Source organism: Crocodylus porosus, unplaced genomic scaffold (genome assembly GCF_001723895.1).
Source record: "Crocodylus porosus isolate Cpor-Errol unplaced genomic scaffold, CroPor_comp1, whole genome shotgun sequence".
In the NCBI taxonomy this organism is placed as follows: domain Eukaryota; kingdom Metazoa; phylum Chordata; order Crocodylia; family Crocodylidae; genus Crocodylus; species Crocodylus porosus.
The window spans coordinates 164,208,902-164,218,292 of NW_017728886.1; the positions used below are offsets into that span (position 1 = coordinate 164,208,902).

General features: G+C 41.5%; 1 long non-coding RNA gene across 2 annotated transcripts; it reads left to right on the forward strand.

Moving 5' to 3' along the window:
* The first annotated feature begins 453 nt into the window (after positions 1-453).
* On the forward strand, positions 454-8,808 carry LOC109316581. Of its 2 annotated transcripts, none has more exons than XR_002102879.1 (3): positions 454-705; positions 1,274-1,367; positions 2,248-2,741. It is a non-coding gene; the product is annotated as an uncharacterized LOC109316581 (long non-coding RNA). The 2 variants fall into 2 exon arrangements; XR_002102878.1 differs by lacking the exon at positions 2,248-2,741 and adding an exon at positions 8,360-8,808 and having other exon boundaries at positions 455-705.
* The last annotated feature ends 583 nt before the right edge of the window (positions 8,809-9,391 follow it).

Sequence of the window (9,391 nt, forward strand, 5' to 3'; positions counted from 1 at the left end):
ACCGCACATGCATGTTTCCTTCCCCCTAAGGCTCACACTTGCAGGGAGCTCTGGCTCTAGGAGCCCCGCATGTTTGCTCCTCGCATCGCCGCGGTCCGGTGCTGCCCTGCCCCGATCTGCGCCGCGCGGGTCCCGGCCGCCCGCCCCGGCTGTTTCCTCCCCGCCCGCGCCCCGCCGCCGCCGGGCAGCGCGACCCTGGCCACTAACTTCCCCCAAACTTTGCCAAGGCCGGCGCCCGCCCCCACCCCCGGGCAAACTTTCCCCGCCTGGCTATTTCTCTGCCTGTGCCAGAGTGCATCGCTCAGATACGAGCGATAGCGCAGAGTTTCCGGACCAAACGGGGAGCTTTCGAGAAAAAGGGAGAGGATCCAAAAAAGGCTAGGCTTGCTTCTGTGCTTCCTAAGTGGGGAACGAGTGGGGAGGGGTTGGGAGAGAGGAGCCGCCAGGCACCGGAGGGCATCCACCCTCCCCAGCAGCGTTGGGAACTGGCTCCGGCTCCGGGGGCTCCGGGCTGCTGCTGCTGCAGAGCCATAGAGAAGCGCAGCTCCCAGCCCAAGCGCCAGCTCATTAAGGGTCACAGAGATGGCAGCGATTAGACTCCGCAGCTTAGACACTGGGAGCCTAAAGCAGACGGCTGTCTATCCAGAGAGCCGCCCCGCAACAACAAGCAGCGGCAGCGGCAGCGGCAAAAGCCACCCCTGCGAGGTACGAGAGGTCAGCGCCTTCGCAGCCAGGAGGGGAACCACAATGGCAACAATGAGTTGTTATTACCCTCCCAGCCGTTGTCACAGCGGAGGCTTAGTCCGCTCCAGGAGCATCTCGGAATTATATATTTTAAAAGCCTCCTTCTTTCCCACTAAATCCTCGACCCCCCCCCCCTTAGATAATGTACTGGGTTGACAAAAGGATCTTGTAAATATCGAGCTCCTCCGAGGCCTTTAGCTACTGCCCCTCTCCGGGACACACACACAAACACACCCCGCTCTGATTAGACCCCGGAGCTGATCCCTCCCAAGGGCTGTTGGTTGACGTTTTCAGTAGATATTGTAGGAGGATTAAATCAATCAAAAAACAAGTTACTGCATCGTGTCTTGGTTGTGACACATGCTTTGAAATTAATTATAAAACATGGATTGCGAGGACACGCCTGGGATGGAAAGATATACTTAACATTCCAACGCCTTTTGCTCTCGAGAAGGGGGGAGAAGGGAGCTTTCTAAGGAGATGAAGCATCTAATGCATGGTGTTCTCTTCCCCCCTCCTCTTAATACAGACGCAGACCGAGAAAAAGAGGTGGAACTGGGCAAATGCATCAGCCTGCTTGTGGGAGCAAGGTACTGCAAGGTACTCTGGCACTTGAACTGCTGGTATGTAGACAAAGCTGATCAAGTGCTGGTGGTCCCTGTTTTTATTCAACAAGGCATATCTTGACTATGACCTAATGATACATGTGCTATTGAACTTAACAAAACCCCTTGGCAGACCTAGGTGTAAGAGCTGATGACTAACAAAAGTAAAATAGATTAGAATCAATTCCCCTTATCTGGTAAGAAGAAAAATAACATCGTGTCAGCAGTGTGAACATCCTATCATCAAATGACACTATATAATTTGATTAGTTGAATAAATAATCAGGTATGTCCAGACATATAGGTCACCTACTTGCAAATTAGATTACTCTGCTTGGTAACAGGCAGCACCTGATTAGGAAAGAGCTTCTCACTGTCACCAGAGCCTCCTTTTAGATAGAACTTCTAATTTGGGGAACCTAAGTATTTGTAAAGGTACTTTCAGTATTTTTAAAAATCATATGTGTGTATATATACAGTCATGTTCATGAGTACAGATGTGCTTGTACATGCATCCCTATATACATACCTCTGCTTAGTTGTCAGAGTTGGCTAAACTGTACCCAAGTGTTCTATAAGGGTATTTGAAACTTTTAAAATGACACCTGGTGTTGTGGCCTGAACCAAAAGTAGCAGAGCTAAATCTTACTTTTGAAAAGCTAAAGATCCAATGTTTCCCAAGTGATTTTGGCTAACTTGGTCTGAGTGAATGCCAGGATAAATAATAAGAATGTGTCTCATTTACAGAAGTGAAAAAGGATAATAAGGTACTAGGTACTGAGCAATGGGAACATTTAATTCCTGATTAGTTTTCTGCAGTCCAAACTGAGAAAGACCATCTAATCCAAAGATAAGGATGCTGGTCTTTAAATGTTAACCATTGTGTCATGTTTTGCAGGAATGGGAGAAAGCTTCTGAGTACATTCGGAAGCCACTTGAACTTTGTGGTTTCAACTGGAATGGAAGCTTTTTGCAAGACACTGGTCTGTGAAAGCAACTTCTTTATGTTTTTAATGTCACTTTTTCTGCTGCTGGTGCTGTTAATGGTGCTCATGCAAACTGCCAGAGCAGTAAATACTAAGTTCACTGGGGGTATACCTTACTACAAGGTAACCTGCATGAATTTGGAAATGTGGCCTGGATTAGTATTAACGATAGAGAGAAATGCGAGGAGGACTGGGGAACAGAAAGTGTGCCCTACCACATATAGTACATATGTGATAAAGTTTCTTACAGGGGGAACCCCCCCCCACACACAAAAAAGCAGCTTGGAAAGAAAGAGGGAAGAGCTGAAGCCAGCTGAGCAAAAAGATGGAAAGGGTGAGAAAGATGGAACAGAGATGATAGGAAAAAGCAATGATCTGAGAAGGCAAAGTTGGAATCCCTGAAAGAAAGAAGAACTCTGTATGTGTGTGTATGTGTGTAGCGAATATAGTGGGAGAAGAAAGCAGGTTTCTGGAAAAGATGAGAAGGGACTGAGGCCTTTGGAATGACCCAGCTATATGAGAAGTTTCAGAATTATTGGAGTTTATTTTTAACACACTAGCTTTTCCAATATTGAAAAAATCCTGTAAGCTGTGGATAATTTTGAGAAGTGTAGCAGAGTTAGAACTTTTTCAAAGGCATCAAGACACATTATAATGTTTGAAAAGGTTCCAGACATAAACTGACACAAGGGCTAATATTTGAAAGGATCACATCAGGGCTGTCTTTGATAGTTGGGGGGCACTTCTCAGAAACTTTTTTTTTCAGCTGTTCACAAACTGCTTGCAAATGCTTCAAACCAGTTAGACAGCTACAATAAATATGAGAGCAAAAACTCTATCCCTGGCACACAACTTGCTTTACTAGTTGACAGAGAATCAAATCATATATATTACATTATATTATATTATATTAAACTGTGCATGATGCAGCCATACACTACGGCACCTTTCCAAGCATGTGTTCTATTTCTTTGCTAATGTCACCTGACAACACTCTCATTCAAGGTAAAACAAAATGGCAGCAGTAGTATTGACTTTCTGTTTTTTCATCAGTGAAATGTATAAAATGGTGGGTCTTTTTCAGACAAAATTGATAAAGTATCACCTTTGGATTGTGAACATTTACTTAAATAGTGCAATAATGCTCTCATCCTGTGATTTTGGCCACCATTATTGTGATCAAAATCAATTGATCAGTCAATCATCCTGTCTGCCTCTGTCTGCTTACAAAAAGAATAGAATTGTAGAACCTATTTTCACATTCCTTTGTGTATGTTTGACTTCCTGGTCTGGAGTATGTCCTTTGCATTGTACTGTGTAGGATGTGTATTTATTATGTGCATTATATTCAGTGGGTGTAGGCCTATTTTATACACAGAAGTATACACATATCTCTATATACAAATGAGAGAGAGAGACTTTTCTCTAATTTGTGCACTCACATAGAGCTTGATTCAAATTAACACCCAAATATGTATAATATCTCTTTGCAAAACTGACTGGTCTAAGAAGCTGAAGGACTGTTTGCAGCTTCTGCCCATAGGCACAACTGTGCTGTGTTTTTCAACAGGTGCATAAGGCACCTGTGGTTGAAGGGGAATGGGGGTGGAGGGGGGAGGATGCTCCCCAGTGCAGGAGATTTTAGCTCTATGTGTACATGATTTTTTTTTGTATCATCCTAAAGGAAATAAGTGCAGTAGTACCACATTCCAGGAACATAATTTTTCAAAATGCAAAATCTATTCCTCTGTCCCATCAGGCCAGACCCTGAAATCAGAATCCTGGAATTTTAGATTTGAAACTGGTCCACTGTATGGATTGGAATACATTTCTAAACACACACATGTAAATAATATTCACTGGTATAAGATTAGAGAAAAAATATAAGGGAGGGAAACTGTTATACTTCAGAACTGCCTGGAGACGGGGGGGAAAAAGTGACCCTAATGCCTCTTCTTCCCCCAGACTCCCACCAAATTATTCTATACTTGTTTTTAAGACAGCATCTTGCATTCTTCTGAAACATCTAGTAATGGCCACTAACAGAGACAAACTACAAGACAAGAAAGGCTAAGAGGAGATTGTTCACTCTCCTCAGCAAAAATGACAATTTGTGAGTGCCTCCCTTCTCTGGGAATATGTAGGTTTACATCTGTACATCTATGTAGGGTTTTTATCTATGGAAATATATTATCAATAATAATTTATGTAGTCACTTTTAAACTATAACTCAATGCAAATAACTGGTTTTGAAATATCCTTCCTTTTATTTAATAGTTCAGTAACCTAGGTAGGAGAGAACAAAACTGTGCTGTGTGTGGAAGGGTGCTCTATGATTACAGCACTAGCCTGAGAATGAGTGGACCATGATTTTTGCCTGTCTTGCTACCAACTCCATCCATGACCTAGGGCAAGTCACTTAACCTTTTTCTATACCTCCATTTCCACATCCATAAAAGAGGGGTAATACTACTACCATACTTAAAGGAGTAGGAGGAGGATAACCAATGCATTTTGAGAGGTACTAAAGCTGTTGGGACCATAGAACAGCCAATTAATAAAGCAAATTGAATTTACTCTTACATGGGCTGTAGCATTTTGTGATCACAGTCATTCCTGTGACAAAAGTGAAAGCAAGGCCATTCTGGTCTGTTCATGGAGCCATCCTGCAGTCTGTGTGGTTATTACAGCCAAAAAGCCAGCTTATGCTGGGTGTTTACTTTTGTCGCTAGGCATGTTACATGCCACCAAAAACTATAAGCCTCACTGCAAGATGTTGCAATGCATACCAGGTATGCAGTGGTGTTATTTGTGGGTACTTGAAGTACAAATACTCTTAACAGTCACAAATAGGATAGGAGTGATGGTGGCAAATATATGTACCATGTTTCCTGTTTTGTTAACTGAGCTGTTTGGACCCTGCTGTTTCAGAGAGAGATTTTGTATTTGTCACATCATGCTAATATCAGTCATTAGGCTAGACTGTGTCTGACTGGTGCTCTATAAATACCTTTGTGCCAGTGGTTTGCAATTGTTGCTCTATAAATACCTAGCAGAGACAGCTATGTAATGGCCAGTAAATAAATGGATCAGATTGTCTGTCCTGTGGAAAAACCCATAAAAGTAGGTAGTGGGAGAGGAACACTTTATTCACTCCTTTGCAGATAGTTTTCTCCAGAGTATGTTACTTGGGGCTCTTAGGTTTGCTTGGATGCCAAAATTTGTGAATCTCAGATATGTACTGAAGTACCTGTTCCTCTGTTGTAGCTTCAAAGCTTTCTGTTTCTTCCTGACTTCCTGGTTATACAGTTTCAAAGCTTCGCTGACTGCGGGCCCCTCAAACTTTCTTACCAAGGGTGGATGGGTGGAGGGAGGTTGAGAGCAATATAGGGTTCTGCAGAATAATTAGAGCTCTATGGTGGAGTTAACTATGCACTGAAGTTTCCCCTCCCCCCAGACAAGACTGGTTGAAGAAAGGCACAGCTCACTGATCTCTAACCTCTCCCTGAGGATGTATGTTAACACTGTGTGGAGAGCTGGATTCTTATTCAGGTTTTAACCCAATGCCCTTCACCATCCTTTGACCCAAGTTTGGAGGTGCTTTAAGCAGTGGTTAGGTGACTCGGGGGCATGGAGTAGAACCTAGTCTAATTTGGATTAGGGCCTATCTACTTTGTAGTGATGATACCAGCTCAATCACATGAAAGCTGGGAGTTCTCTCATGCCCTTTTCATAATTGGTCCTGAAGAACAAACCAGTTTCCCTGTGAAGTGATCCAATTCTTGGGGAAATAATCCTGAAGCATCTCAGCATAAAAAAACCCCCAGGCCATATCCTCAGATCAGTCTAGATGACTGCAGACATCATGAGGATATAGGCAGTAGGGCTTTGTTATGGGAACCCTCAAAACTGTGGGAGGCCAACCTGGGTATTAATCACCACCACTGGGTTAACTGTGCAGTAATCACTGCACAGTTAATCACTGGCTTACCTTGACTTGCCCCTTTTTGTTCACACGAGTGGACCTTAGACAATATGCATGCAACTATTTCTGGTTTCATTGTTGGGCTCATTCCTAAGAAACCTGGCCCAGACTTGGATGTCTATATAGCTTAGTCATAAAAAGGTGGCAGTAATTGGCAGAGTAGTAACTCGTACAGATTTGCCATTTAATGGATATGGGAAACCAGTATAATATGTTACATGCTGAACAAGGAAAGAGGACAGGATGCTGCACGTCCTCCCCTCCTAAAAACTGATAGGTAATATAAGATAATACAAAGATGATGTTCCAGGAAAGATGATGTTTCCTGATGAAACATCCCTGAAGGCAATGGTTTTTCAACCCTGATGAATTTGATCAGGTAACATCAGTGTGAAATGCCTTCACTCTTCTCAAGGCTGAATTTAATTTTGTATTATACCAAAAAGGTGCAAGTTAAAATCACTGGTATTTTATTCTATGATAGAATCCCCAAAAGTTAATGCACACAGATTATTTCATTTCATTGCAATCATTTTCCTACATAATTACACCAAACCTCTTAATGACCCAAATTTTTACAGCACCACTTTGGGCCTGCATATTCCTGAATTTGGGCCTATATATTCCTGAGACTATGGTGTTCTTTTTCTTGTAACTCCCAGTGTTCTGGGATATATAGAAGATAATGTTTATTTATTTAATGTAAGAAATACACAGTACATTGAACTTTCAACATTTAATTAAATAATAAAGATACTAGAATAAAATCCTTTTGCAACTCTGAGAAACCACTGATGAAATAATCTGCAAATAAGATTAAAAGATTCCAGTACCACTAAGATTACCTTTCATGACCTTAAATGTCATTCACATTAGATTTAATACTAGACACTGGTTCTTTTTGTTAATCAATCTCAGGGAAAGATCATAACATTTTATCATGATATAGTAGGAGGGTTTTAGTATGTGAATACAGTTTTATTTTACAGAAACGTATACCGCTTGAATTATAGTTCCATACAATCAGTAAAATGTGTGCTACCTAGTGTATATAAGACTCCCACCTGCAAACATGATTATTCTGCCTTGTCAACATTACATTAGTATGCAATCAATACTTTGCCACAATTTGCATATTTTTGGTTCCTCGGGAAACATACTACTATTTAATTTTGAATGAATAAAGAAAACTTACTTTCTGTCCCAGTGCACTTCTGATTGATAATCAGGCATTTACATATGAAGAGCATATAAGCTTAAAATCTGTATTTTTTTTCTGTAAACCATCAAGATGATTTAAGATGCTTGAAAGCTAGACTCGTGAACAAGAAAGAAGGGAAAATAACAGAAATAACATTTTTATTTGGTATGGCAGCAGAAATTTAAGTTGAACTAATCTGACACAAAAGCCAAACCTAGACTATGCATTATTGAGCACAAATTTTATACTGATTTAACAAAACTTCAGAGGATTATTAAAAATAATAATGCCTTCAGAGAAAATCTCTAACAACTAGATACACTGGATACAATATTTCCAGATAAACTGCCTGAAAAATTACATTATAAAATGACTGGGGGTATCAAAGAAATTACTGTATAAAAGATATTTACAGCATCTTTTCTAGAGATGAAAACTGTGGATAAAATCTAGACTCTAGTGAACTCAATGGCAAAACTCCCTGGCTACTGGTGCCAAAGGATTTTGCCCAGTGTTTCTTTCCTGTTTTGAAAAATATGTAAACTTAGCCCAGTATTTCATATTTCTTTGCATTTCAATACAGCTGCACTTGAAAGCATCAGACATATCAGTTCAAATGTTCCCTGAACTCTGTTGCAAAGTAGCAATTACTGTGATCTCTGTTATGGAAGAAAGGATAATGTATACCCAATGACTATTCCTGCTTAATTCAATGGCAAAATTGTCTTTGATACCAACAGGAGGTGATATTAACTGTAAGAAGGATTGGGCTTTAAGGGTGAAATCCACCTCACCTGTATAAAGCTGAAGTTATTGATGTTTGGGCTCAACCCTGCAGCAACTGCAACCAAAGAGAGCATTGCCATTGACTTCTGTGAGTAAAGAATTAGGCCTTTAGTCTAAATGAACCTGCATGAGGAAGAAGTTGAAGAGTTGGAATCCATTCCTAATTCAGGGCCAGGCCAAATGGATGAAGAACATTCACTCCACTCTGTGCCTGCAGGCTGTATAATAAAGTATGTGATGGTCACTGGTGAAAACTTGGGCTAGTGAAATTTTGAAATTTGCAGCTTTGAAACAAAATCAAGTATCTCAATGTCTTCCATAAATTAGAAATTCATCTATGACTACTCCAAAGTCCTGTACAGCTCCAATATAAGGCTCAAATGGTTGGAGAGCAGATGGGGAGGGGTGCTGAAGAACTATGTTCATTCTGGTTTCTGAGACAAGCTATGGCATGTACACACATTTGCTCTCCCAGGAGAAACTCTGCTGGAAGTGGTTTAACCTTGGTTGTTCTCAGGCTATTTTTCTCTTGGAGTGACCATTTGTACCCTGGGAGAAAAAGCCTGAACATCTGTACACTTGTGGTTTCTGCTGGGAGAGCAGCAATTCTCTCAGGAGAAAGTGAATGTCTGTACAAGGCCTTAGGCCAGGGAGACGTGTGTGACTCACTGGACTCTACTTCTCCAGCATGGAGAATACACACCCTTCATTATCCTTACCTTGTGCTGCAGGAAAACACAGGCTGGTCATGGGAAATCTAAGCGAGCCATTCAGGGCTGTCCTTTGCACTGCTGTCATCTGTCACCAAACAGACTAAAGGAATCTGCAGAGCACGCTGAGCTGTGTGCATAACACCTCCTCTACCAGCAGCACAGTGTCAGCACTTAAAGCTGTCCACTCTTCAGGGCCTTAGCATTCATGTGTGTACACATGACTGTGGGTAAATTTCTTTACCAGGAGAAGAAATCTGGAAGACTTCTCAATTATTTGGATATGTGTACACAGCCTAATTATTAGCTTTACTTACCTGGGACCTAGAAACAAGATGTTCCAATTGGAGGACCTTTGGATCTGGGATGTGCTT